Source organism: Camelina sativa, chromosome 8 (genome assembly GCF_030686135.1).
Source record: "Camelina sativa cultivar CO46 ecotype springtype chromosome 8, ASM3068613v1".
Taxonomy (NCBI): Eukaryota; Viridiplantae; Streptophyta; class Magnoliopsida; order Brassicales; family Brassicaceae; genus Camelina; species Camelina sativa.
In genome coordinates this window covers 23903167-23909768 of record NC_141887.1, presented here as the reverse complement: position 1 = coordinate 23909768, position 6602 = coordinate 23903167, and the positions used below count along the sequence as shown (strand labels likewise).

The window sequence follows — 6602 nt, the reverse complement described above, 5'->3', positions numbered from 1 at the left end:
TAAATAAAATCTTATGCGACGTTTTGATACATGTAACAACTTTAATAAAACTCATCATTTTATTCCTGGAATCAGTTTTTCTGTTAAAAATTAACAAGTCAATGAATGTTTAAGTCTTTAAGACAACCTCCCTACAAAAATATGAAGCTTTTGTACACCTGTTATCAAAGAAACTGTTGGAGAATTGCTTGGTGCCTACAAAATAATACTTTGGTTTTAAAATCTATCGTTTTAAAACCTCTAACTGTTGAGATCGAGTACCAGTCTTGGTCGAGTAGAAGTCAAGCAAATTGACGTTATTGAACTTCAACTAAACAAATTATTTTTTCCAAAATTTAAACATCCAGTTTGGAAACACCAACAGAAACTTTACTATTAAGATGTTTTGTAAGGTAGACCTAAATTGACAATTAAGCACATTTTTCAAATATTAGAACTTAAGTTAGAAAGCAACCATTTATACAACCAAATTGATACATAGATAGTTGAGTTTTTCGATATGATGAGATTTGTAAAACTTAATGCAAAACATAAAGATAGTTACTCCAATGATGTAAATGTGAAAGTTTCTAAATATGAGTAACTTGCATTTCCTTTTTCTTAAGGAATCTAAAATTTGTATCATCGGAATTACTTGATCCAAATTCACATTTTCCCTCATCCTTTGGACAAAGTTATTATGAAATCTCATCATATTGAAATACTCAATTTTCTATGCAAGAACTTGGCTCTAAAAACTCTGCGTTCTAGTTCAAGCTCATATATCTAAAAAAGCATTCTTGAAGATCAAATTCATGGTTTATCTTAAAAAACAACTAAATACTAATCATCTATTTGTGCTTCCAAAATAGATGTTTAACTTTTGTAAAAGAAATTTTGTTAAATCAAATCCATGACGTCATGTTGCTTGAGTTCTACTCGGCCAATGCTAATACCCGATCTAAATAGTTAGAAGTTTTTATGCAATAGATTTTAAACCAAAGCATTATCTTCCTAGGCGCCAAACAATTTTCCAACATAGTCTTAGATAACAGTGGCACAGAAGCTTCATATGTTTGTAGGGGTATCACTCTTAAACATTCTTATCTTCAACAGAAGAACTAATCCGAAGAACGAGATGATGAGTTTTATCTAGGTTGTTTCATGTATCAAGACGCCAAATAAGGTTTTACTCACTGGGACACTATAACAAAACAACAAAAAGAAAGTTCTCAATATTCTTAATGTTGTCTTACAGAGTTTTTAAAGTGCAACCAAACTAGGAAAAAAGATAAGAAAGTTTTGTGAATGTATTAATGCTGACACCAATGAAAGACCTTCACTGAATTTGAAAATGTCCTTGTTTGATAAAATGGAAGAAGATTTTCTTAGTCGGGATTATGATCATCGATACAAGATTGATTACTTTAATGAAGTAAGAACACTAACAAGTTTAACTATAATAAAATTGGAGAGTTTTTTTCTTATAGCCATGGTCTTTACAATGGGAGACTAAAAGAAACTTCGATGGAAAGAGTTTGAAAACCTAGTCTAAGCTGAGAAAGAAGAATACTGGCGAAGTAATAGGGTTTATACAAATATGAATTCTTGAGCTGATTTTAAAGAGTTTATACAAGTGTCTTTGCTGAAGCAATATCAAATATCTAATTTTTAAAAAATTTCTGATTTAATTTTTTTTGGCATCCATCAGATCATTGTTGCTGATGCAACAAAGATTGTTATGTTCGATGTTACCACTAATCCTTGTATAACTCAACATGTCATATAACTGACTTATAAACTTATAGTAGAGAAACACTACAAAAAAACAGGTATGTTATATCATTTATTTTGTATCACAAAATTAAATGAAGTAATTTTAAATTACTTATTTTCAAGTGACGCAAATAAATATTATTAGCATCTCATATCAATTGATATTATAATTATCTAATATTACGTCAATTATTTAAAACTGATTCAGTTTCTATTAGATTGTATCACTTTATTAAAAGTGATATAAAATATATTTTTATATCATTTAGATAATTGATGTCTTTATTTTTTTTTGTAAAATCACTTTTTTAAACGATATAAAACTTATATCAATAAAAAACTGATTCTAAATTAAATTATATTTATATAATTAATAAATATGTTTACAAAAAGACTTGTGAACGTAAACAAAAAAACTCAATCTTTAATAATTTGTATCACCATCGACAAACCTAATCCCAACTAGCATCTCTTTTCTTCTTGGAGTTTTTAACACAAATTAGATCCTTAATCATAAGTAAGTGTTTTTCTGACTTTGATTCTATGATTAGCTTTAATTAATTACAGATTGACATCAGGGTTTGTTTAATTATTTGACTCTAGAATTATGGTCTCACGCAGGATTTTCTTGAGAATTGACTTTTATTTGTGAAGAAACACTCGGCTTGAACAACACATATTGGAATTAATCAAACAAGTTACGACTCGGTTCGCCTTACACCACGACTTCTTATTCACACAACAACCGGACAACTTCACGCCGATTCTATTCCTAATTAGGTGTTTATTAATCTTCTTAATTTTTCTAGGTTTATTTTTTTCTCCAAAGTAAAACCCAAAAACGTTCTTTCAGGTTTTGATGGATAAGTCATGGATATAGAAACCACGTTTATCTCAAGATTACTTATCAGGGATTAAAAATTTCTTGGATTTTGCATTTAGTAAATCAACTGCATCCACAATGAAATGTCCATGTAACTGTTGTTCTCTAGCCAAATTCAAGTCAAGAGAAGATATTGAAGGTGATTTGATATGCTATGGCTTTTTAAGTTCTTACACAAGTTGGGTGTTTCACGGAGAGAGAATATTTGTCACAGAAAATGCAAGAGTACCTACTGATGATTTAGCTCAAGTTGAAATGGATTCAACTTTGAATCTCTTGGATGATCTTTTCCCTGGTATTGATACTAATATGTATGGTGAAAATGCATTTGGATCTTGTGAGCAGCCTATGGACACTGATAGACCATCAACTTCAAGTGGAAATTTTAGAAAAGAAGAAAGTTTTGATGAGTTGCTTGCTGATTTTACCCAAGAGCTATATGATGGATGCACAAAATTCACGAAGTTGTCTTTTATATTGAAGTTGTACCATATCAAGTGTATGTGTGGGATAAGTGACAAAGGCATATCTATGGTGCTTGATTTGCTGAAAGAAGCATTTACACATGCTAAGTTGCCAAAGTCATTTAATGACATGAAGGGAGTTATTCGTAAATTAGGATTGAGTTACGAGAAAATTCATGCATGTCCAAATGATTGCATGTTATTTTGGGAGGCAGATGCAGAAAGGGAGACTTGTAAAGTTTGTGAAGCTTCTCGTTGGAAACAAAATATTTCTGCCAAGAGTAAGGTTAGGCTAAGTACGGTATCTGGATCAGAGAAAATAAAGAAGAAAACTCCAGCAAAAGGTACAATATCTGGATCAGAGAAGAAAACAAAAAAAACTCCTGCAAAAATTTTGCGTTATTTTCCTCTAAAACCGAGACTACAACGCTTATTCATGTCATCAAAAACTGCTACCCACATGAGATGGCATGCAACTGCGTCTAATAATGATGGCAAGCTTCGACATCCAAGAGACGGAGAGGCTTGGAAATCATTTGATCAAAAATATCCAGAATTCGCATCTGATCCAAGAAATGTCAGACTAGGCTTGGCGACTGACGGTTTTAACCCATTTGGTACAATGAGTAATAGTTATAGCATATGGCCAGTGATATTATTTCCTTATAATTTGCCACCATGGATGTCAATGAAGCAGACATCAATGATCCTCTCTATGGTTATCCCTGGAAAGCAAATGCCTGGTAATGATATTGATGTCTATTTGCAGCCACTTATCAAAGAATTGAAGGAATTATGGTTTGATGGGGTTAAAACAGTAGATGCTTCCACAAAACAAACATTTGACATGCGAGCAGCCATCATGTGGACAATTAGTGATTTTCCTGGTCTTGGAAATTTGTCGGGTTGGAATATATATACGACATCAGCTTGTCCAAGCTGCAATTTTGATGGCACCGGCCAACGTTTACGCCATGGCAAAAAAAATTGTTTTCAGGGTCATCGTCGCTTTCTTCGTCAAGATCATGATTTTCGTCAAAATATAACTAATTTTGACGGATATATCGAAACCAGATCACCACCAGTGACGTTATCAGGTTCTACAATTGTTCATCAACTAGAACAGGTTAATGTTACTCTTGGTAAGAAGCATGGTTTAGTTGGAGTTGGAGGAAAAAGAGATCGAAGTCATGTTGGAAGATCTAGTACTCAACAATGGAAGAAGAGGAGTATATTTTTTGTGTTGCCTTATTGGGAATTTATTATGTTGAGGCATAATTTGGATGTCATGCATATAGATAAAAATGTGTTTGACAATTTACGCTACACATTATTGGACGACAAAGAAAAATCAAAGGATAATTTGAGTGCTAGAAAAGATCTTCGCGAGTTAGGTATACATTCTGACTTGTGACCTGATGATAATGGGAAGTATCAAGTCTTTAAAACCTCATAAGGATTTCTTTAAAAACCCTAAATTTTTATAGTTTATTTGTGATTAATATTTATGGAAAACAATTAGATGGCGCTGGAGACAGAAAAGCTAAGCGGGAACTGAAATTTTTTGATAAAATTCACTAAACCAATTAGTTGGCGCTGAATAATAAACCTGCAGTTTTTTTCTTTTTTATTTTCCTAAAAATTTCTAAGTCTAGTTAATTTTCCTGACAATTTTCAAGTCGAGTCTAATCTGGTTAAGTCTCTTTTAAGTCAAGTCTAGGCCTCTTAGTCAAGTCTGGTTAAGTCTAAGTCCTTTTAGTCAAGTCTAATTAAGTCCTTAAGTGAAGTCTGGTTAGTCCTTAAGTCAAGTCTAGGGCCTCTTAGTAGTCTGGTTAAGTCTCTTAAATCAAGTCTAGTTTTATGTTTAAGGCATTGAATTTGATTTTGAGAAACCTGCAGTTTTTGCTCACATATATCCAGTTTTATTATTTTGAGAAACCTGCAGTCTCGTTAGCATCGAGAATTCTTGTCTCTTGCTATTATTTTTGCAAACCAAAATATATTAAACATGCCTTCCTCTGTTTTACCATATGATGTAAAATCTTATTTTGCAAATCAAAGTCAAGTGGGTGTGACACCCCATCAAACCATAAACATGCCTTCCTCTGTTTTAATCACAAATAAACTATAATAATTAATTTAACATATTAATATCTAATATTTGATTTATTGTGGTTTTCCGACGGCTGGTTTGCTACGTCCATGAGGTTTTAAAGACTTGTTACCATCCTTACAAATTACAATATGATCTTTCCCTGTGTTTTGTCCTCACTCACACAGTTCCGACAATCACTTCCCAGAAGATCATCCATCCTGAGACTACTCCAGCTCAAACACGTAACTCTGGAGTTCTCTTAGGACCTTTGACCTAAAAGATAAGTGCACTTTAGTGACATAGGTGGCCAAATCAATTCTTTTAAACCTCTCCGCAAGTCTCTGAAACCAGGGTGTCACACTTACAATTTATTTACTATTATTCTGTCCAATATGAAATATGTTAGAAAAAAATTTAAATTTTTAGCTAGTACACTTTCCTATTTTAATTATATGAAAATAAAAATAATTTAAGAAATTTTATCTAAATTTTTTAGAAGTCATCTACTTATAAGCATTTTTGATACATGTAGAGTATAATCTAAATTTGATGTTTTTAAAATCATTTAAGGAGTTTTCAGTAAACTGGAGATAATAAAATAAGCAAGAATTTCAATGCATTTTTTTTGTCAACTTTGGGCCACAAAAGGCTAGCCCAATAGCCATATCCTTATATTCGTAGAGAGCGGAAATTGATACCAACACATTATATTTGTGACTGTTTTTTTTTAAATGAGTATTTGAATCGGAAAAAGAGTTTAGTATCTTTCTTCCAGCTTAATTTTTTTTAATTGAAACATAAAAAATGAAGGAAAGTTAAGATAAAAGAAAATGAGAGAAAAGTTGTCCCTATTTTAATTAAATAAGTTATTATTTAAGTGGTTATAACAATACTAACGGTATTTTGATTTGAAGTGTGAAAACCATTACAATAAAATTAACGGTATATCAAATTTTCGCGTGTAAAAAATGGTTTTAAATTTGTAATAAACTTAGCCTTGTATTGTTTCATATTTTTGTTTGTATTTGATGTAAAACACTATACTAGTTTTTTATTATTATTTTAATCCTCATTTCTGATATAAATAAGTGAGTTGGGAGGATGAAATTCAGTTTAGGAACAGAAAAATTGGTTTTCTCTAAATCATTCTGTTTGAGAAAGAAAAAGAAACTGAGAACTTTGATTTATGAATCTCTATTTTCTTTTCAATGGATTCAAAGAGGAAATTATCACAAGGTATGCATATTTGTTTCTATGAGCTTTATATATATACATGAACATGCTGATATACATGAACATATATACATATATATTTTTATAAAAGTATAGTATGCTGAAAAATTATTTGAAGTTTAACAATGTCTAAAATCAATTTTCCCCCGTAGTTATAGTTGTGTCTAAATTA

At 31.2% G+C, this 6602-nt stretch overlaps 1 pseudogene; it reads left to right on the top strand.

Moving 5' to 3' along the window:
- The first annotated feature begins 2614 nt into the window (after positions 1–2614).
- LOC104709773 (uncharacterized) lies at positions 2615–4558 on the top strand (annotated as a pseudogene).
- Positions 4559–6602: the final 2044 nt, after the last annotated feature.